The sequence below is a fragment of the Procambarus clarkii genome, chromosome 64 (assembly GCF_040958095.1).
Source record: "Procambarus clarkii isolate CNS0578487 chromosome 64, FALCON_Pclarkii_2.0, whole genome shotgun sequence".
Taxonomy (NCBI): Eukaryota; Metazoa; Arthropoda; class Malacostraca; order Decapoda; family Cambaridae; genus Procambarus; species Procambarus clarkii.
In genome coordinates this window covers 3,134,980-3,159,392 of record NC_091213.1, presented here as the reverse complement: position 1 = coordinate 3,159,392, position 24,413 = coordinate 3,134,980, and the positions used below count along the sequence as shown (strand labels likewise).

General features: G+C 49.5%; 1 protein-coding gene across 3 annotated transcripts in view; it reads right to left on the bottom strand.

Moving 5' to 3' along the window:
* Positions 1-24,413, bottom strand: part of LOC123768910 (ataxin-1-like) — a 418,165-nt gene that overhangs the window by 245,341 nt on the left and 148,411 nt on the right. The window lies entirely within an intron of this gene.

Here is a 24,413-nt window from a genome sequence, read left to right as displayed (position 1 = left end):
AAGGGGCATAACTGGCCGACCCCTCACAGTGTTCAAGAGAGAACTTGATAAACACCTCCAAAGGAAACCTGATCAAACTGGTTGTAACTGATACGTCAGGCTGCGAACTGCCGCGTCCAACAGCCTGGTTGACCAGTCCAGCAACCAGGAGGCCTGGTCGACGACCGGGCCGCGGGGACGTTGATCCTCAGAATCAAAGCATGGGAACTACCATGTGGAGGCCAACACTACACACACACCTAGTCGTGTCAAAGACTAAGAGCCAGTGACCATTGTGTCCTAGACTTTGACTACATGATGGAACTCAAACTTGTGACCAAAGGACAAGAGGTCCGGGAAAAGAGAGTTGATTACAGGAAAGGGGACTACAGGAGGATAAGGGACTATCTGGGTGAAGTGCAGTGGGAGGAAAAACAGTGCAAGATATGATGAACCAAGTCATATGGAAATGCAAGGACGCTGAAGATAGATTTATTCCAACAGTAAAGGAAAAAAGCATGAGGGAATATAATAACCCATGGTTTAATATACAGTGTCAGGAAGCAAAGGTGAGAAGCAGGAGGGAGTGGAGGAAGTACAGAAGACAAAGGACAGAGGACAACAAGATTAGATGTAACAGAGCTAGGAACGATTACATTAACATAAGACGAGTGTCGGAAAGAAATTATGACAATATTGCAATCAAAGCGAAAAAGCAACCTAAATCACAACACAGCCATATAAGAAGGAAGATGTCGGTGAACGACCACGTGACAAGACTAAGGAAGACTGAGGGGGCATATACAGTAAGTGACAAGGAAATCTGCGAGGTACTGAATGCCAGTTTCCATGGAGTGTTCACTACCGAGCCTGAGCAGCTCCCATTGTTAGAAGCGATTACCCAAGATGAAAGACTATCAGATATAGAGGTGACAGCAGAGGAGGTAATGAAACAGTTGACAACACAGGATGCAAATAAAGCAGTTGGACCAGACAAAGTATCACCGTGGATACTAAAGCAGCACAGGCCCTCAGCGTGCCTCTGGCAATGATCTTTAATGAGTCACTTATGTCAAGAGAATTGCCCAGTTGCTGGAAGAAGGCAAATGTACCGATTTTCAAAAAAGGCGATAGGGAGGAAGCATTCAACTACAGACCCGTATCACTGACAAGTATCCCCTGTAAAGTACTTGAAAGAATAATTAGGCTAAGACTGGTTGCACACCTGGAGAACATTAGGTTTGTAAACAAACATGAACATGGGTTCTGGAATGGGAAATCGTGCCTAACAAACCTGTCGGAATTGTATAATAAAATAACGAGGATAAGACAGGACAGAGAAGGTTGGGCAGACTACATATTTCTGGACTGCCAAAGAGCCTTTGATACAGTATCACACATGAGACTGCTGTTCAAACTTGAGAGGCAAGTGGTAGCGGAAAGGTCCTAGCATGGATAAGGACTTACCTAACAGGAAGGAGCCAAAGAGTTACGGTAAGGGGGCGAGAAGTCGGACTGGCGAACAGTAACGCGTGGAGTACCTCAAGGATACGGGCTCACCATAGCCCGTGCTACTTGGAGCTTTGCATTCCCAGTAGCTGAATCTTAAACAACAACAAAAACCTCAAAGATCGGTGCCGGGACCAATTCTATTTCTAATATATGTTAACGACATGTTTACAGGAGCAGGGTCCTACATGTCGATGTTCGCGGATGACGCAAAGTTGATGAGAAGTGTTGTGACAGATGAGGATTGCAGGATCCTCCAAGAGGACCGGAACAGGTGTCAGAGATGGTCAGAGAAATGGCTACTGGAGTTCAACACGAGTAAATGTAAAGTTATGGAAATGGGATCAGGTGATAGGAGACCAAAGGGACAGTACACAATGAAGTGGAACTGCCTACCTGTGACGACGCGAGAAAGAGACCTGAGTGTGGACGTAACACCTAATCTATCTCCTGAGGCACATATAAATAGGATAACGACAGCAGCGTACTCTACACTGGCAAAAGTTAGAACATCATTCAGAAACCTAAGTAAGGAGGCATTTAGGGCGCTTTACACTGCCTACGTGAGGCCAGTCTTAGAGTATGCCGCACCATCATGGAGCCCCCACCTGAAGAAACACATAAGGAAACCGGAAAAGGTTCTGAAGTTTGCGACGAGGCTTGTCCCAGAGTTACGAGGGATGGGATATGAAGAGCGCCTGAAGGAATTGAACCTTACGACACTAGAAAAAGAAGGGAGAGGGGGATATGATAAGAACGTATAAAATACTCAGGAGAATTGACAAAGTGGAAATAGATGAAATGTTCACACAAAATAGTAGCAGAACGAGGGGACATGGATGGAAGCTGGAAACTCAGATGAGTCACAGAGATGTTAGGAAGTTTTCTTTTAGCGTGAGAGTAGTGGGAAAATGGAATGCACTTAAGGAGCAGCTTGTGGAAGCAAAACTGAGTGCTCAAATGAGCCACAGAGATATTAGTAAGAACTTTTAGTGTCAGAGTAGTAGACAAATGGAATGCATTAGGCAGTGATGTGGTGGAGGCTGACTCCATACAGTTTCAAGTGAAGATATGATAGAGCCCAGTAGGCTCAGGAATCTGTACACCAGTTGATTGACGGTTGAGAGGCGGGACCAAAGAGTCAGAGCTCAACCCCCGCAAGCACAATAAGGTAAGTACAACTAGGTGAGTACACACACACACACAGAGAGACACACACATACACACACACACACACACACACACAGAGAGACACACACATACACACACACACACACACACACACACACACACACACACACACACACACACACACACACACACACACAGGGGGGAGGCCAACAGACAGGGAGGGGGGGGGGGCGGGGGTGACGCATGACTCTACACATTCCAGCACTGCCACACCTGGCCCGGGGGAGCCCACATACCTGACTTCTTACATGATCTCCTCTCCCTCACTCTCCACCTGTCTCTCTACCTGTCTGTCTCTGCCTGTCTCCCCGTCTCTTCTATTTCTCATTCGCCTCTCCACCTGTAATCTCATTCTCTCTCTTCTACCAAACACTTTTGGCCATAGTCTTGGCATAGTTATCAAGTTCTATCTCGTATTACCATCTGTCACTCCATGGGTGCCATCTGGCTCAAGCAACGCCACCTGTGACAGGTCTGGGGTCAATACGCCAGCTCTGACAGGTCTGGGGTCAACACATCACCTGTGACAGGTCTGGGGTCAACAAAACAGCACCTGTGACAGGTCTGGGGTCAACAAAACAGCACCTGTGACAGGTCTGGGGTCAACACCACCTGTGACAGGTCTGGGGTCAACACACCACCTGTGACAGGCCTGGGGTCAACAACACACCACCTGTGACAGGCCTGGGGTCAACAACACACCACCTGTGACAGGCCTGGGGTCAACAACACACCACCTGTGACAGGCCTGGGGTCAACAACACACACCACCTGTGACAGGCCTGGGGTCAACACACCACCTGTGACAGGCCTGGGGTCAACAACACACCACCTGTGACAGGTCTGGGGTCAACAACACACCACCTGTGACAGGCCTGGGGTCAACACACCACCTGTGACAGGCCTGGGGTCAACACACCACCTGTGACAGGCCTGGGGTCAACACACACCACCTGTGACAGGCCTGGGGTCAACACACACCACCTGTGACAGGCCTGGGGTCAACACACACCACCTGTGACAGGCCTGGGGTCAACACACCACCTGTGACAGGCCTGGGGTCAACACACCACCTGTGACAGGCCTGGGGTCAACACACACCACCTGTGACAGGTCTGGGGTCAACACACACCACCTGTGACAGGCCTGGGGTCAACACACCACCTGTGACAGGCCTGGGGTCAACACACCACCTGTAACAGGTCTGGGGTCAACACACCACCTGTGACAGGCCTGGGGTCAACACACACCACCTGTGACAGGCCTGGGGTCAACACACACCACCTGTGACAGGCCTGGGGTCAACACACACCACCTGTGACAGGCCTGGGGTCAACACACACCACCTGTGACAGGCCTGGGGTCAACACACACCACCTGTGACAGGCCTGGGGTCAACACACCACCTGTGACAGGCCTGGGGTCAACACACCACCTGTGACAGGCCTGGGGTCAACACACCACCTGTGACAGGCCTGGGGTCAACACACCACCTGTGACAGGCCTGGGGTCAACACACCACCTGTGACAGGCCTGGGGTCAACACACCACCTGTGACAGGCCTGGGGTCAACACACCACCTGTGACAGGCCTGGGGTCAACACACCACCTGTGACAGGCCTGGGGTCAACACACCACCTGTGACAGGCCTGGGGTCAACACACCACCTGTGACAGGCCTGGGGTCAACACACCACCTGTGACAGGCCTGGGGTCAACACACCACCTGTGACAGGCCTGGGGTCAACACACCACCTGTGACAGGCCTGGGGTCAACAACACACCACCTGTGACAGGCCTGGGGTCAACAACACACCACCTGTGACACGCCTGGGGTCAACACACCACCTGTGACAGGCCTGGGGTCAACACACCACCTGTGACAGGCCTGGGGTCAACAACACACCACCTGTGACAGGCCTGGGGTCAACACACCACCTGTGACAGGCCTGGGGTCAACACACCACCTGTGACAGGCCTGGGGTCAACAACACACCACCTGTGACAGGTCTGGGGTCAACACACCACCTGTGACAGGCCTGGGGTCAACACACCACCTGTGACAGGCCTGGGGTCAACACACCACCTGTGACAGGCCTGGGGTCAACAACACACCACCTGTGACAGGCCTGGGGTCAACAACACACCACCTGTGACAGGCCTGGGGTCAACAACACACCACCTGTGACAGGCCTGGGGTCAACACACCACCTGTGACAGGCCTGGGGTCAACAACACACCACCTGCCCCACAGGTGGGGACACAGGTGCCCGTGACCTCTAACAGGTGAGGACATCAAAGGTCACCAACTCTTCATCCTCCTCTCGGCAAAAAATAAAAATTGCTTCAACAAAAGTTAACTTTTTGAAACTATACTTGAGACGATTCTACACTAGCTGTTGGATCAATCAGACTGTGGTGGTTGTATACACAGACTTTGCCAAGGCATTCTACAAGTGTGACCATGGACTATGGCGCCTGACAGCTGGGTGGACAGCGCTCCGGATTCGTAGTCCTGAGGTTCCGGGTTCGATCCCCGGTGGAGGCGGAGACAAATGGGCAAAATGTTTCTTTCACCCCGATGCCCCCTGTTACTTAGCAGTAAATAGGTACCTGGGAGTTAGACAGCTGCTACGGTCTGCTTCCTGGGGGTGTTTAACAAAATGGAGGCCTGGTCGAGGACCGGGCCGCGGGGACGCTAAGCCCCGAAATCATCTCAAGATAACCTCGAGATGGAGTGATAGCCAATAAAACATACCGGTTCAGTAACAGGATTGTTGATTTGTGGAACCAATTACCGCGTAACGTGGTGGAGGTGGGGTCCCTCGATTGTTTCAAGCGCGGGTTGGACATGTATATGAGTGGGATTGGGTGGTTATAAATAGGAGCTGCCTCGTATGGGCCAATAGGCCTTCTGCAGTTACCTTGTTCTTATGTTCTAATGTTCTTATGTTCTTAAAATGAGATCAATAGGAATAACGGGTAAAGTGGGGTGTTGGATCTTCAACTTTTTTAATTAGAAAGCAAAGAGTGACGGTCAATCAAGTATGATCAAGCCCAAATGCTGTGAAAAGCTCTGTACCCCAGGGTACAGAGCTTGCACCGCTGCTATTTCTCATTCTTATCTCACATCGGGAACCGGTCGGCCGAGCGGACAGCACGCTGGCCTTGTGATCCTGTGGTCCTGGGTTCGATCCCAGGCGCCGGCGAGAAACAATGGGCAGAGTTTCTTTCACCCTATGCCCCTGTTACCTAGCAGTAAAATAGGTACCTGGGTGTTAGTCAGCTGTCACGGGCTGCTTCCTGGGGGTGGAGGCCTGGTCGAGGACCGGGCCGCGGGGACACTAAAGCCCCGAAATCATCTCAAGATAACCTCAAGATAACCACATATAGACAAAAATACTGTCACAGCTTCGTGTCATTCTTTGCAGATGATTCAAAAATCAGATTGAAAATTTCCTACGTTGAATACACTGAAAACCGACACACCGATATTAATCAAATCTTCGATTGGCAGATTGGCAACTGAATATAACACGAAAGACAGGGTACAGGACACAGTCAGACCATAGATATAACACGAAACACAGGGTACAGGACACAGTCAGACCATAGAAGGACAGTCATAGAAGGAAAGCAACATGTAAAGGATCTGGGAATTATGATGTCTGACGACCTGGGGCCAGATTCACGAAAGTACTTACGAACGTGTACATCTTTCCTCAATCTTTCACGGCTTTGATTACATTTATTAAACAGTTTACAAGCATGAAAACTTGCCAATCAACTGTTGTTATTGTTATAAACAGCCTCCTGGTGCTTCGGAGCTCATTAACTGTTTAATAATTGTAAACAAAGCCGCCAAAGATTGAGAAAAGATGTACAGGTTCGTAAGTGCTTTCGTGAATCTGGCCCCTGACATTTAGTGAACATAACCGAGCAAATATAGCGGCGGCGGCCAGGAATATGATAGGATGGATTATGAGAACGTTCAAATCTTGAGGTTATCTTGAGATGATTTCGGGGCTTTAGTGTCCCCGCGGCCCGGTCCTCGACCAGGCTTCCACCCCCAGGAAGCAACCCGTGACAGCTGACTAACACCCAGGTACCTATTTTACTGCTAGGTAACAGGGGCATAGGGTGAAAGAAACTCTGCCCCATTGTTTCTCGCCGGCGCCCGGGATCGAACCCGGGATCGAACACAGGATCACGCGTCCAGTGTTCTGTCCGCTCAGCCACCGGCTCCCCATAACAGAAGACTGTACACAGCCGAGGCTCTGCACTACAAATACACCCGGCCAACAGCAATAGTCAGCTAGAGCAGGTTACACTCTGCTATCCTCGAAGTCAACACGAAACAAGCAACATACAACCCCGGTCATCATGGGTACACAGGAGACTGGTAGGCTGTGGTGCTCCTATTGGCCCTACCAAACTGTACCACGGGATCGCCATAGTCCGTGCTACTTGCAACTTTTTGTTCCCAGTAACTGAGACTAAAACAACAACAACCAAACTGTATGTACTTAATGTTTGTACTCACCTAGTTGTACTCACCAAGTTGTGCTTGCGGGGGTTGAGCTCTGGCTCTTTGGTCCCGCCTCTCAACCGTCAATCAACTGGTGTACAGGTTCCTGAGCCTATTGGGCTCTATCATATCTACACTTGAAACTGTGTATGGAGTCAGCCTCCACCACATCACTGCCTAATGCATTCCATTTGTCAACCACTCTGACACTAAAAAAGTTCTTTCTAATATCTCTGTGGCTCATTTGGGCACTCAGTTTCCACCTGTGTCCCCTTGTGCGTGTTCCCCTTGTGTTAAATAGCCTGTCTTTATCAACCCTGACAGTGTGTGTGTGTGTGTGTGTGTGTGTGTGTGTGTGAGAGTGTGAGTGTGTGTGTGTGTGTGTGTGTGTGAGTGTGTGTGTGTGTGAGTGTGTGTGTGTGTGTGTGTGTGTGTGTGTGTGTGTGTGTGTGTGTGTGTGTGTGTGTGTGTGTGTGTGTGTGTGTGTGTGTGTGTGTGTGTGTGTGTGCTCACCTAGTTGTGTTTGCGGGGGTTGAGCTCTGGCTCTTTGGTCCCGCCTCGTGTGTGTGTGTGTGTGCTCACCTAGTTGTGTTTGCGGGGGTTGAGCTCTGGCTCTTTGGTCCCGCCTCGTGTGTGCGTGTGTGTGTGCGTGTGTGTGTGTACATACAATGCACACACAATACAACATACAATATACCTGCCCCTGAGCGAGTCCTGGGCTCGGCTGCTCCACCTTCCCCGCCTCATACAGAGTGTCCCGACTCATCTTTACCTGAAAAGCAAAATCCCAACTATAAAAAAAAGGTTAATACTTTATGAAAAAATGTTAATATGTGTAGGAATAATGACCTTTATGATGTTTTAAGGGTGAACATCGGGGCTTTCTAACCTTATTAGTTCAGTGAACTTCACGTATTTCGTTCACTTTCTCGCCAATTAACATTGTCGAGCTAACTGAAGCAGCTCCGATCACTTAATTCCGTTCATTAATATAAGACTTTCATCTTATTATGCCTTTGATGTTCCTTAAATCTGATAACAGCTTATCTGTGTAGATGGCTATTTTGTAATAGTATTTTGTATGCCGCTGTCATGTCTCTCTTGTTATTGTCTGTAGTGAGGGGAATTGTCCCAGCTGGTGGAGGGTAGATGGTGGGTAGTTGTCCCAGCTGGTGGAGGGTAGATGGTGGTAGTTGTCCCAGCTGGTGGAGGGTAGATGGTGGTGGTTGTCCCAGCTGGTGGAGGGTAGATGGTGGTAGTTGTCCCAGCTGGTGGAGCCTAGATGGTGGTAGTTGTCCAGGCTGGTGGAGGGTAAATGGTGGTAGTTGTCCCAGCTGGTGGAGCCTAGATGGTGGTAGTTGTCCAGGCTGGTGGAGGGTAAATGGTGGTAGTTGTCCCAGCTGGTGGAGCCTAGATGGTGGTAGTTGTCCCAGCTGGTGGAGCCTAGATGGTGGTAGTTGTCCCAGCTGGTGGAGGGTAAATGGTGGTAGTTGTCCCAGCTGGTGGAGCCTAGATGGTGGTAGTTGTCCCAGCTGGTGGAGCCTAGATGGTGGTAGTTGTCCCAGCTGGTGGAGGGTAAATGGTGGTAGTTGTCCCAGCTGGTGGAGCCTAGATGGTGGTAGTTGTCCCAGCTGGTGGAGGCTAGATGGTGGTAGTTGTCCCAGCTGGTGGAGCCTAGATGGTGGTAGTTGTCCCAGCTGGTGGAGGGTAGATGGTGGTAGTTGTCCCAGCTGGTGGAGGGTAGATGGTGGTAGTTGTCCCAGCTGGTGGAGGCTAGATGGTGGGTAGTTGTCCCAGCTGGTGTAGGGTAGATGGTGGGTAGTTGACCCAGCTGGTGTAGGGTAGATGGTGGGTAGTTGTCCCAGCTGGTGTAGGGTAGATGGTGGGTAGTTGTCCCAGCTGGTGTAGGGTAGATGGTGGGTAGTTGTCCAGGCAGGAGTCATTACGTTTGACATTGACAATCAGATTACAGGTAATCACAGTACTCCTTGAACATCTTCCTGCCCCCCGGGTGTTAAGACAGGTTCCAGGCACAATGGTCTCCCGTGAGAACGGTTAGGCCTCCTTCTTATGCTTAGCTGTAGGCCTATAGTCTCCCTGGCCTTGTTGATTGGTTCCCTGGTGTCCATAGGCAGAGTTTCCTAGCAGGTCTTATTCTAAGAGTAATGACTGGTGTGGGAGGCAGGGCTGGTTGATACCTGGTTGATGGGGTTCTGGGAATTGTTCTACTCCCCAAGCCCGGCCCGAGGCCAGGCTTGACTTGTGAGAGTTTGGTCCACCAGGCTGTTGGTTGATACCTGGTTGATGGGGTTCTGGGAATTGTTCTACTCCCCAAGCCCGGCCCGAGGCCAGGCTTGACTTGTGAGAGTTTGGTCCACCAGGCTGTTGGTTGATACCTGGTTGATGGGGTTCTGGGAGTTGTTCTACTCCCCAAGCTCGGCCCGAGGCCAGGCTTGACTTGTGAGAGTTTGGTCCACCAGGCTGTTGGTTGATACCTGGTTGATGGGGTTCTGGGAGTTGTTCTACTCCCCAAGCCCGGCCCGAGGCCAGGCTTGACTTGTGAGAGTTTGGTCCACCAGGCTGTTGCTTGGAGCGGCCCGCAGGCCCACCACAGCCTGGTTGGTCACTAGTGCTGGCTTCAGGGAAGGATCCAGACGTAGCAACCGCCGGAAGCAGCAGGAAAAGGTAAATGCTCCCTTCTTGGGGTTATCTTGAGATAATTTCGGGGCTTAGCATCCCAGTGGCCCGGTCCTCGACCAGGCCTCCTTTTTGTTTCACCCCTACCCCTCCCCCCAGAAAGCAGCCCGTAGCAACTGTAACTCCCAGGTACCTATTTACTGCTAGGTGAACAGGGGGTATCAGGGTGAAAGAAACTGCCCATTTGTTTCCGCCTCCGCCGGGAATCGAACCCGAAACCTCTTTACTACGAATTCCGAGCGCTGTCCACTCAGCCGTTAGGCCCATGGGTAAGGTATTTCCCTTAGCTCTTTTATCTTCCTAACAGATAAAGACGCCAAGAAACAACATTAATCTTCCTTTAGTTTCTTTACATTTATTTGTCATAAACTCAGTCTTGTGTTGTCTTGCCTCTGGGAATGTTTTATGTAGTATTTGCTAAGAATTCTCTAACCTTCTAGTACTCAACTTTATGGAATGCTGTGTGTGTGTGTGTGTGTGTGTGTGTGTGTGTGTGTGTGTGTGTGTGTGTGTGTGTGTGTGTGTGTGTGTGTGTGTGTGTGTGTGTAATCACCTTCCTTCCTAATTATACTCACCTAGTTGTACTTTTTCACCTGGAAATGACAGGCCCTTTCAAAGCTGGAGAAATTGCTGACCTGGAGAGCGTGCAGAGATCCTTTACTGCTAGAATCCACTCAGTAAAACATCTAAACTATTGGGACCGACTAAAGAGCCTAAATCTGTATTCCCTTGAGCGCAGGCGGGAGAGATACATAATAATTTACACGTGGAAAATATTAGAGAGGCTGGTCCCAAACCTGCACACAGAAATAACATCACATGAGACCAGAAGGCATGGCAGGATGTGCAGAATACCCCCGTTGATGGGCAGAGGTGCAACAGGTACTCTGAGAGAGAACTATCAACATCAGAGGCCCGAGACTGTTCAACACGCTTCCACTACACATAAGGGACATAACTGGCCGACCCCTCACAGTGTTCAAGAGAGAACTATCAACATCAAAGGCCCGAGACTGTTCAACACGCTTCCACTACACATAAGGGACATAACTGGCCGACCCCTCACAGTGTTCAAGAGAGAACTATCAACATCAGAGGCCCGAGACTGTTCAACACGCTTCCACTACACATAAGGGACATAACTGGCCGACCCCTCACAGTGTTCAAGAGAGAACTATCAACATCAGAGGCCCGAGACTGTTCAACACGCTTCCACTACACATAAGGGACATAACTGGCCGACCCCTCACAGTGTTCAAGAGAGAACTATCAACATCAGAGGCCCGAGACTGTTCAACACGCTTCCACTACACATAAGGGACATAACTGGCCGACCCCTCACAGTGTTCAAGAGAGAACTATCAACATCAGAGGCCCGAGACTGTTCAACACGCTTCCACTACACATAAGGGACATAACTGGCCGACCCCTCACAGTGTTCAAGAGAGAACTATCAACATCAGAGGCCCGAGACTGTTCAACACGCTTCCACTACACATAAGGGACATAACTGGCCGACCCCTCACAGTGTTCAAGAGAGAACTATCAACATCAAAGGCCCGAGACTGTTCAACACGCTTCCACTACACATAAGGGACATAACTGGCCGACCCCTCACAGTGTTCAAGAGAGAACTATCAACATCAGAGGCCCGAGACTGTTCAACACGCTTCCACTACACATAAGGGACATAACTGGCCGACCCATCACAGTGTTCAAGAGAGAACTATCAACATCAGAGGCCCGAGACTGTTCAACACGCTTCCACTACACATAAGGGACATAACTGGCCGACCCCTCACAGTGTTCAAGAGAACTTGATAAACACTTCCAGAGAATACCTGATCAACCAGGCTGTGATTCGTACGTCAGGCTGCAAGCAACCACATCCACCAGCCTGGTTGGCTAATCCAGCAACCAGGAGGCCTGGTCGAAGACTGGGCCGTGGGGACGTTGAGCCCTGAAATCATCGCAAGATAACCTAGTTGTGCTTGCGGGGGTTGAGCTTTGGTCCCGCCTCTCAACTGATAGACTGACTGCGCGCGCGGGCGTGCCTTAGATAGCCTCCTTGACATTACCCTTCCTCGAGTACAACTTGAGATTACGACTGCAAATTATGCAAATATTTTGGAGTGCCGTTCTGTACGTCTAACCCCTCCGACGCTTTGAGCAACAGTGACGCCGTCAGGGGCCCATGAGCTGCCTCGTAGCTTGGCTCACTTGTAGGGTCCATGTCATTGGGTGCCACCTTGCACCTTCCTCCAATCACGTCTCTCGTTGCATCCCGTGTCCGCCAGCGTCATCGCTCTAGGCGGGAAACTGCTCCCCGCTGAAGCACGCCGGCGCCATATTTGGAGAACATCAAGACTAGGCTTCCCTCTTTTGAATTCCACCCAAGCAGGAATTATACCAAAATTGTGCACCGCGCACCTTTCCCACATTAACTAGACCACTCTCCAGGCCGTCTAGCACACTGATGGGTGGACACGCATGACTCGATGTGAGGAACGCCTCCAGTGCACGGCGATCGTAACGCCTTCTTGTTGCTAGTCCTGCTGCTGTTTTTGTTAATGCTATTTTGGGCTGCTGTTATAGGTGCTGTTTTTGTTGGTAATACTACTGTTTTTGGTTCTCTTGTAGGTGCTGTTGCTGTTGTTGCTGTAGGTGCTGCTGTTGTGTTTGTTTCTCATGAAGGTATGGATGCCAAGGGCCAAAATAATCAATGTTATGCATCGCTCTTAAGACAACAATAGTCTTGGCCTGTCCCCCCCCCCCCCAACACAGGGGGCACCCCCCCACAGGGGCACCACCCCCCCACAGGGGCACCACCCCCCCCACAGGGGCACCACCCCCCCACAGGGGCACCACCCCCCCCACAGGGGCACCACCCCCCCCACAGGGGCACCACCCCCCCACAGGGGCACCACCCCCCCACAGGGGCACCTGTCTGTCCAACACTTCATCATGTAAAGTGTACCTTGAGGCCTCTATACACCCAGCTCCCTCTCCTGTACTCCTGTGTATTACACTGACTCAAGACTCCTCCAGTCCGCTACACTTCCCCCATCCTGGGTACTTGAAGGTTAGAGGAAGAGGTGGAGAGGGAGAGGAAAGACAGGTGGGGATAGGTATGAAGAGGGTGATAGGGAGACAAAAGACCGACCGACTTAGGGTAATCGCCATATACCATCCTTGAGAAATCCTTCTGGTGGCTCGAAGGAGAGAAGAGGAAATAGCCTAAGTCACTCCATCTTTTTTATATGAATCTTATCGTCTCAATAACCATCTTATCTTGAGGTTATCTTGAGATGATTTCGGGGCTTTTTAGTGTCCCCGCGGCCCGGTCCTCGACCAGGCCTCCACCCCCAGGAAGCAGCCCGTGACAGCTGACTAACTCCCAGGTACCTATTTTACTGCTAGGTAACAGGGGCATTCAGGGTGAAAGAAACTTTTGCCCATTTGTTTCTGCCTCGTGCGGGAATCGAACCCGTGCCACAGAATTACGAGTCCTGCGCGCTATCCACCAGGCTACGAGGCCCCTCAATACTTGAACCATACTTGAACTGTCTCCTAGGATCGATGTTCCCCCCGGCTCAGTCTCTGGTTGACGGCCAAGACTGCTTGACGTCACTGCATGTTGGCTGACGTTGAGTCACAGCCTGCTTGATCAGGTTCGCTTTGGAGATGTTTGAAAAGTCTTGGGCCCTTATTATTCATAGAGCTGTCAATCAAAGAGCTGTCAATTAAAGAGCTGTCAATTAAAGAGCTGTCAATTAAAGAGCACCTATTGCACCTCGACTTTTCAAAGTTGCTATTTTGCACTTGCAACCATGACTCCTGGACTCTTGAGGAGTTACCACTACCAACCAAGACTATAGGAGTCTCTTAAGAGTTGTTACAATGTGCAGATAAGGAAGCAGCCTCCTCAAGATTTCCCAAAATTAAGTTATTATCTATATCTCTTGAACAAATCCACAAGGGCCGTGACGAGGATTCGAACCTGCGTTCGAGAGTATCCCAGACGCTGCCTTAATCGACTGAGCTACAACATGGAAAAGACCGACCGACTTAGGGTCGGTCGGTCCTAAGACGAACCTTCTCAGATGAAGGTTCGAATCCTCGTCACGGCCCTTGTGGATTTGTTCATTTCATGCATCACGCTATTGTGATTTCTGTGTGTACATCTCTTGTCTTTTGTCGCTAAAGAATGCAATGTGAAAGAGTTTATGTCGTCCCAATAACGTTGATGTTCTATTAAATGGATTTGGGCAGTAAAAGTCACATGCACTGCATTGGGCAGAGTTTCTTTCACCCTATGCTTCTGTTACCTAGCAGTAAAATAGGTACCTGGGTGTTAGTCAGCTGTCACGGGCTGCTTCCTGGGGGTGGAGGCCTGGTCGAGGACCGGGCCGCGGGGACACTAAAAAAAGGACACTAAAAAAAAAAGCCCCGAAATCATCTCAAGATAACCTCAAGATAAGATAACCTGCACACTCTCCAACTTCTCCAGCTCTGAACGAGGCTTTTAGTGTGTAAAAAAAGTAGAACTCGTTTCAATTAACGTCGAATCGTCGAATATTAACGTCGAATATTAACGTCGAACGTCGTCGTAACGTCGAATTACGTCTAATTAACGTCGAATATTCCTCTAGATGAACGATTTGTTTTAAGCTAATTTCTTTGAATTCAATCAGAGAACCGGATGACGGAACAATTTATTAGCTGTCCGGCACGCCCGGGTTATCTTGAGGTTATCTTGAGATGATTTCGGGGCTTTAGTGTCCCCGCGGCCCGGTCCTCGACCCGGCCTCCACCCCCAGGAAGCAGCCCGTGACAGCTGACTAACACCCAGGTACCTATTTTACTGCTAGGTAACAGGGGCATAGTGTGAAAGAAACTCTGCCCATTGTTTCTCGCCGGCGCCTGGGATCGAACCCGGGACCACAGGATCACAAGTCCAGCGTGCTGTCCGCTCGGCCGACAGGCTCCCCCCGGGTAGCAGACAGATGCTGCTTAAAAAGTTAATCATAGACTGGCGCCATTGGCCAGTGTCCAGTACTATGATTGGCCAATCACAGTATAACATTCTCTATTAGCAGTCTCCAAACACATTAAATTATTCATTAAACTCACAATTATAAGAATCACAATTATATTCAATTCATTAACAGACTTGTGCCACATTCTCACTGTACAGACCCATCAGCGGATTTTTAGGATTACAAAAGGATTTCACAGGATTTCCCATCCTGGCCAATACCTGTATCGGTGACAGACTTCGGTTACAGCAACTCTGATGCAGCTGTACAGATTGTCTAGACCCTACTGTTCCATATATTGCAGCTACCTTACCCTGTCTAAGAAGGAGAGACATACATGTGTGTGTGTGTGTGTGTAATTTATATTATATATATATATATATATATATATATATATATATATATATATATATATATATATATATATATATATATATATATATGCGTATGTGTGTGTATGTGTATACACGATATGTGGAAGGTGGTCAGAATTGCATTTCACCTTTGTAAATGCACATTAATGACACTATGTAAAAGACACATTGATCACTTTATGTAGGGCATACGTAAATCTGTGTATCTATGTATTTACGTATGTAGGTTAGCTTAGCATTTTAAAAGCACCGAATCACCTTCTGTGATTGAGTGTTCAATAAACCCTTGAACTATATGTTTAACACTTCTCTAACCCTGTCCATGGAGGACAGAAGAAAATGTATATATGCTGGTTAGCATTGTAAATGTCTGGCCACGTCTGTGGTAGAAAAATATTATTATTATTATTATTAATAAAATACCACAGAATCCACGCGAGAGCTCATCGCACCACAGGGCGTGGGCGTGACGTCATGGAGACGTTACAAAAACCAAACTCATTGACAAATGAAAACAAAATGGCCGACCACACACACACACACACACACACACACACACACACACACACACACACACACACACACACACACACACACACACACACAAACAGAACAAAACAGGGACCAGACCAAAGGAGCGGAGAGACAAGGACAAAAACATGATTAAAGAGATCCTTAAAGAGGTAAGGATGGAGGGAGCTGAGCGAAATGTTGAAAAGGTTTTCAGGCTTGGAAAGTACAACAAGGACAGAGACCGAATGATAAAGGTGGTTTTCATGAGCGAAATCGCGAAAGAGGAACTGCTAGCAAGGAAGTGTTGTCTAAAAGGTGTAGAGAAGTTCAAGAAAATATTCCTGCAGAGGGATATGACAAGGGAAGAGAGAATACGGACAGCAGACGCGAGGAAGGAGCGCAGGGAGAGAGAAGGAAATCAGAGTACCACAACCCAGAACCCTACAATCCCAGAGGGAAGTGGAGAACCCTCCTCAAACAGTGCAACAGCCACAGGGATTGGGGCACCACCCCCAAATTCTACCCAACAGACACCCAACCTGCCCCATCCCCTGTCAGCCCCCCACTAAGTACCCACCTAGGGCACCCTCCCCCCACCCACCCCCCTCCCCCCACTCACCCCCCTTCTCCCCCTCACCCCTCTCCCCAGGACCTCCCTTCTCCCCCATCCCCCATGCCCTCCCTTCTCCCACATGCCTTCCCGTCTCTCCCACCCCCATGCCCTCCCTTCTCCCCCTCCCCCCTAAGCCCCCCACTCTCCCCCACCCCACCTAAGTCTTCCCCTCTCCCCCACTCCCCTAAACCCTCCCCTCTTCCTCACCCACCTCAGCCCTCCCTTTTCCCCCACGCCCCCCAAGCCCTCCACCCTTTTCTCTCCCCCCAAGCCCCCCCATCTCCCCTATCCCCCACAGCCTCTCCTCCCCCCATGCTTCCCCAACCCTCCCTCTCTTACCGACCCCCTGTACCCTCCCCCTCTTATCCACCCCCTGTACCCTCCCCCTCTTATCCACCCCCTGTACCCTCCCCCTCTTATCCACCCCCTGTACCCTCCCCCTCTCCCCCACCACCCCAAGCCCTCCCTCCTCCACCAATCCCCCCGTGCCAGGTCCCCCCAGCTCCCACTCACCCCAGATCCCAAAGGTCCCCCCCAGAAAAGAAGCAGAAGAGAGTCAGTTTCAGGGTGATGTACTCGAACATAGATGGGATCACAAGCAAGACAAGTGAACTAAGGGAAAGAGCACAAGAAGTTAACCCAGATGTAATCGGACTCACTGAAACAAAACTCTCTGGAATCATAACGAATGCCGTGTTTCCCCAGGAGTATACAGTAATAAGGAAAGAGAGGGAAGGTAGAGGAGGAGGCGGAGTGGCCCTACTCATGAGAAGGGAATGGAGTTTTAAGGAGATGGCCATCCCGGGCTGTGAGGAGTTCAGAGACTACATAGCAGGCACCATAACAATGGGAGGACCAAGAATAGTAGTAGCAGTAATATACAACCCTCCACCAAATGACAGGAGACCCAGTCAAGAGTATGAAAACAACAACAAGGCAGTTAACACTATAATTGAGAGGGCAGCCTCTGCTGCCTGCAGAAATAGATCCCACCTGCTCATCATGGGCGACTTCAATCACGGAAAGATTGACTGGGAGAACAAGGAACCGCATGGAGGCGAGGATACGTGGAGAGCCAAACTATTGGAGGTGGTGACAAGCAACTTTTTAACGCAGCATGTCGGAGAACCCACAAGGATGAGAGGCAATGACGAACCAGCGAGACTCGACCTAGTCTTCACTCTGAACGACTCCGACATAAGAGAAATCGGTTTTGAGGACCCAGTAGGAATGAGCGACCACAGTGTACTGGTGTTTGAGTACTTGATTGAAGAAGGGTTATTGAACTCGAGGAGGGATACCGAAACCAAAAGGTTAGCATACCGAAAGGGAAACTATGAGGGGATAAGAAAATTCCTAACAGATATAGCATGGGAAACAGAGCTCAGGGGAAAGACGGCCCAAGATATGATGGATTACATCACGCAGAAGTGCAAGGACGCAGCAAACAAGTTTGTCCCAGTCCAAAAGGAAAACAGAGAAATGAAGATGAGAAACCCATGGTTTAATCAAAGATGTAGGCTAGCTAAGCAGCAAAGTAAAAGGGCATGGAGAAACTATAGGAATAACAGGACACTGGAGAGCAGAGAAAGATACCAGAATGCCAGGAATGAATATGTCAGGATGAGAAGAGAGGCAGAAAGACAATACGAAAATGACATCGCAAGCAAGGCAAAGACTCAGCCTAAATTGTTGCATAGCCACATTAGGAGAAAAACAACAGTAAAGGAACAGGTTATGAGATTAAGGATAGGGGCGGAAGGATTCACTACAAATGACAAGGAAGTGTGTGAGGAATTGAATAAGAAATTCCAGGAGGTCTTCACCTTAGAACAAGGAGAAATTCCAGAGGTAAGTGAGGGAATAGCTAACCAGGAACCACTGGAAGAGTTTGAGATTACCAGTGGGGAAGTAAGGAAGTGTTTACTAGAGTTGGACGTGACGAAGGCTATAGGCCCAGATGGAATCTCCCCTTGGGTTCTAAAGGAAGGAGCAAGAGAACTGAGCCTACCACTCTCCATAGTGTATAACAAATCACTGGCAACAGGGGAACTGCCAGATACTTGGAAAGCAGCTAACGTAGTCCCGATATACAAGAAAGGGGATAGACAGGAGGCACTGAACTACAGGCCAGTGTCCCTAACCTGCATACCATGCAAGCTGATGGAGAAGATTGTGCGAAAAAAACTAGTGGAGCATCTGGAGCGAAGGAACTTTGTAACACAGCATCAACATGGGTTCAGGGATGGCAGGTCCTGCCTCACAGGGTTACTTGAATTCTACGACCAGGCAACAAAAATAAGGCAAGAAAGAGAAGGGTGGGCAGACTGCATATTTTTGGATTGTCAGAAAGCCTTTGATACAGTGCCACACAAGAGGCTAGTGCGAAAGTTGGAGATGCAGGCTGGAGTGAGAGGGAAGGTACTCCGGTGGATAGAGGAATACCTAAGCAACAGGAGACAACGAGTCTGTGTGAGGGGTGAGGTCTCAGATTGGCGAGACGTCACAAGTGGAGTCCCGCAGGGGTCAGTCCTTGGACCTATACTGTTTCTGGTATATGTAAATGATCTCCCAGAGGGTATAGATTCGTTCCTCTCAATGTTTGCCGACGATGCAAAAATTATGAGGAGGATTGAAACAGAGGATGATAGTAGGAGGCTACAAGATGACCTGGATAGACTGAGTGAATGGTCCAACAAATGGCTGTTGAAGTTCAACCCGAGTAAATGCAAAGTAATGAAACTAGGCAGTGGAAACAGGAGGCCAGGCACAGGATACAGAATAGGAGATGAAGTACTTAATGAAACAGACAGAGAGAAAGATCTAGGAGTTGATATCACACCAAACCTGTCTCCTGAAGCCCACATAAAGAGAATAACGTCTGCGGCATATGCGAGGCTGGCTAACATCAGAACGGCGTTCAGGAACCTGTGTAAGGAATCATTCAGAATCTTGTACACCACATATGTAAGACCAATCCTGGAGTATGCGGCCCCAGCATGGAGCCCGTACCTTGTCAAGCACAAGACGAAGCTGGAAAAAGTCCAAAGGTATGCTACTAGACTAGTCCCAGAACTAAGAGGCATGAGTTATGAGGAAAGGCTGCGGGAAATGCACCTCACGACACTGGAAGACAGAAGAGTAAGGGGGGACATGATCACAACCTACAAAATCCTCAGGGGAATCGACCGGGTAAACAAGGACGAACTTTTCAACACTGGTGGGACGCGAACAAGGGGACACAGGTGGAAGCTGAGTACCCAAATGAGCCACAGAGACGTTAGAAAGAACTTTTTCAGTGTCAGAGTAGTTAGCAAATGGAATTCATTAGGAAGTGATGTGGTGGAGGCTGACTCCATTCACAGTTTCAAATGTAGATATGATAGAGCCCAATAGGCTCAGGAATCTGTACACCAGTTGATTGACGGTTGAGAGGCGGGACCAAAGAGCCAGAGCTCAACCCCCGCAAGCACAATTAGGTGAGTACACACACACACACCACAGGGTCAAAAACAAATGAAAACCGCTCCACTATGGACCAACAGACACAGCCCCGCCTGGGATTATGACACCAAACAGGTTAACAGTCGGCCCTCAGACTGTGCTGTTCATCCTCCTGCCTCTTAAACAGAAGCCGTCATTCGGCTCCGCTCCGGCTGTTCCGCCTTGAACCACCTCGTTGGTCATGGTCGGGGTCAACACGCGCCCTGCTGTCACATAGTCATGACAGCAGTCTGAGGTCATTTTAACCTACCGGCGCACACACACACACACACACACACACACAGCAGGGATTACAGACAAGGAAGCAAGGCTGAGGAAGGCAGGCAGGCAGGTAGAGAGGCAGGCAGGGAGGGAGGGAGGGAGGGAGGGAGGGAGGGGAGGGAGGGAGGGAGGGAGGGAGGGAGGCAGGCAGGCAGGCAGGCAGGCAGGCAGGCAGGCAGGGAGGCAGGCAGGGAGGCAGGCAGGCAGGTAGAGAGGCAGGCAGGCACGTAGAGAGGCAGGCAGGCAGGCACGTAGAGAGGCAGGCAGGCAGGCAGGGAGGGAGGCAGGCAGGGAGGCAGGCAGGGAGGGAGGCAGGCAGGCAGGCAGGGAGGGAGGCAGGCAGGGAGGGAGGCAGGCAGGCAGAGAGGCAGGCAGAGAGGCAGGCAGAGAGGCAGGCAGGCAGGCAGGCAGGCAAGCAGGCAGGCAGGCAGGCAGGCAGGCAGGCAGGCAGGCAGGCAAGCAAGCAGGCAGGCAGAGAGGCAGGCAGGCAGAGAGGCAGGCAGGCAGAGAGGCAGGCAGGCAGGCAGGCAGAGAGGCAGGCAGGCAGAGAGGCAGGCAGGCAGAGAGGCAGGCAGGCAGAGAGGCAGGCAGGCAGAGAGGCAGGCAGGCAGGCAGGCAGGCAGAGAGGCAGGCAGGCAGGCAGAGAGGCAGGCAGGCAGGCAGAGAGGCAGGCAGGCGGGGGCTGGTGTTGCTACTTCACAACACCAATACTACCACCTAACTTGGACAAATCACTGCCAAACCGCAACCCCACCCTGGATCACGAGACAGACGGAAGATAGCTCTCAAACCCTACCAGAAGCGACACACACAACATGTCTTCTATATTTCCCAACATACAATGTCTTAAGTCTAATTCAAGAAGCAGTCATATTCACAGATGGCTTCCTCATAAGCGCTTCATCTTAAAGTAGAATTCAATATCTGGAACATTCACAGAAACTCATGAGAGAGATTACATGGGGCAGCAAAGTCTAGATCACAAAATATAATTAATACAGATGAAATAGATTAAATACGTCAAATGGAGGAGCGAGTCTGTATGTTAAAGAGGAACCTGTATGCACAGAGCTCTTAAAACTCTACAAATGAGGTGGTAGAGGTACTGGGAATGAGAACAGAGGACATAAACCACATATATACTCTATCATGCACACAGCCAGAAACAACAGTTGAGGAATTAACAGAACAGATCAACGAGATAGAGAATTATTATCAAGAAACCTGTGTCTAACATTATGTTCATTGTAGACTTGAATTCTCCCCATTTAACATGGAGAACATCAAACAATAACATTATAACCAGAAATCAACCAGAAAATAACCAGAACTACTTAGGTTTTGTGACACATTTTCGCATCACCAATAGATAACCTCAAGATAACCTCAAGAGATAACAGAAGCAACAAGGTGCGATAACACACTCATTCTGATTTTACCAATGAGGAAATAATCAGACAAACTGCACTCTCAGAGTTCCTTGCCTGAAACCCCTTGCTGAGTTTCAGACAAGGAACTCTGCCAAGCACACTGTGGAATTGATCACCTGGAGTGAATAGTGAGGCAGAATTGATCACTCGAAGTGTATAGATTAGTGAGGCAGAATTAATCACCTGGAGTAAATAAGATTAGCGAGCCAAAACCTTGCTAAATTGCTGCTTCTGAGAGGCAAAAATTCAGAGTGCTGACAGCTCTATTGAATAAGAGAGTACCTAAGCAACAGAAGACAGCGAGTCACTGTGAGGGGTGAGGTCTCGGAGTGGCGAGACGTCACCAGTGGAGTCCCGCAGGGGTCAGTCCTTGGACCTATACTGTTTCTGATATATGTAAATGATCTCCCAGAGGGTATAGAATCGTTCCAATCATTGTTTGCTGATGATGCAAAAATTATGAGAAAGATTAAGCCAGAGGAAGATAGTATGAGGCTACAAGATGACCTAGACAAATTGAATGATTGGTCCAACAAATGGCTACTAAAGTTCAACCCGAACTGTAATTGTAAGGTAATGAAACTAGGCGGTGGAAACAGGAGGCCAGACACAGGATACAGAATGAGAGATGAAGTACTTCACGATACGGACAGAAAGATCTAGGAGTTGATATCACACCAAACCTGTCTCCTGAAGCCCACATAAAGAGAATAACGTCTGCGGCATATGCGAGGCTGGCTAACATCAGAACGGCGTTCAGGAACCTGTGTAAGGAATCATTCAGAATCTTGTACACCACATATGTAAGACCAATCCTGGAGTATGCGGCCCCAGCATGGAGCCCGTACTTTGTCAAGCACAAGACGATGCTGGAAAAAGTTCGAAGGTGTGCCACTAGGCTAGCCCCAGAACTAAGAGGCATGAGTTACGAGGAAAGGCTGCGGGAAATGCACCCAACATCGCTGGAAGATAGGAGAGCTCGGAGAGACATGATCACAATTTGCAAAATTCTCAGAGGAATCGACAGGGTAGATAAAAATAAATTGTTTAACACGGGATACGCGAACAAGGGGACACAGGTGGACACTGAGTACCCAAATGAGCCACAGGGACGTTAGAAGGAACTTTTTCATTGTCAGAGTAGTTAACAGATGGAATGCATTAGGAAGTGATGTGGTGGAGGCTGACTCCATATAGTTTCAAATGTAGATATGATAGAGCCCAGTAGGCTCAGGAATCTGTACACCAGTTGATTGACAGTTGAGAGGCGGGACCAAAGAGCCAGAGCTCAACCCCCGCAAGCACAACTAGGTGAGAACACATACCCAGGCTGCAGCCTATAGCATCTAACTCCTAGGTAGCTATTTATTGCCATATGAATAGTGCCGTCAGGTGAAAGAAACTCCTCCCCCCCTCTCTCTCCCTGTGTGCGTGCGCGCGCGCGCGTGTACTCACCTAATTGTACTCACCTAATTGTGCTTGCGGGGGTTGAGCTCTGGCTCTTTGGTCCCGCCTCTCAACCGTCAATCAACTGGTGTACAGATTCCTGAGCCTATTGGGCTCTATCATATCTACATTTGAAACTGTGAATGGAGTCAGCCTCCACCACATCACTTCCTAATGCATTCCATTTGCTAACTACTCTGACACTGAAAAAGTTCTTTCTAACGTCTCTGTGGCTCATTTGGGTACTCAGCTTCCACCTGTGTCCCCTTGTTCGCGTCCCACCAGTGTTGAAAAGTTCATCCTTGTTTACCCGGTCGATTCCCCTGAGGATTTTGTAGGTTGTGATCATGTCCCCCCTTACTCTTCTGTCTTCCAGTGTCGTGAGGTGCATTTCCCGTAGCCTTTCCTCATAACTCATGCCTCTTAGTTCTGGGACTAGTCTAGTAGCATACCTTTGGACTTTTTCCAGCTTCGTCTTGTGCTTGACCAGGTACGGGCTCCATGCTGGGGCCGCATACTCCAGGATTGGTCTTACATATGTGGTGTACAAGATTCTGAATGATTCCTTACACAGGTTCCTGAACGCCGTTCTGATGTTAGCCATGTGTATCTACACTTGAAACTGTGTATGGAGTCAGCCTCCACCACATCACTGCCTAATGCATTCCATTTGTCAACCACTCTGACACTAAAAAAGTTCTTTCTAATATCTCTGTGGCTCATTTGGGCGCTCAGTTTCCACCTGTGTCCCCTTGTGCATGTTCCCCTTGTGTTAAATAGACTGTCTTTATCTACCCTATCAATTCCCTTCAGAACCTTGAATGTGGTGATCATGTCCCCACTAACTCTTCTGTCTTCCAGCGAAGTGAGGTTTAATTCCCGTAGTCTCTCCTCGTAGCTCATACCTCTCAGCTCGGGTACTAGTCTGGTGGCAAACCTTTGAACCTTTTCCAGTTTAGTCTTATCCTTGACTAGATATGGACTCCATGCTGGGGCTGCATACTCCAGGATTGGCCTGACATATGTGGTATACAAAGTTCTGAATGATTCTTTACACAAGTTTCTGAATGCCGTTCGTATGTTGGCCAGCCTGGCATATGCCGCTGATGTTATCCGCTTGATATGTGCTGCAGGAGACAGGTCTGGCGTGATATCAACCCCCAAGTCTTTTTCCTTCTCTGACTCCTGAAGAATTTCCTCTCCCAGATGATACCTTGTATCTGGCCTCCTGCTCCCTACACCTATCTGCATTACATTACATTTAGTTGGGTTGAACTCTAACAACCACTTGTTCGACCATTCCTTCAGCTTGTCTAGGTCTTCTTGAAGC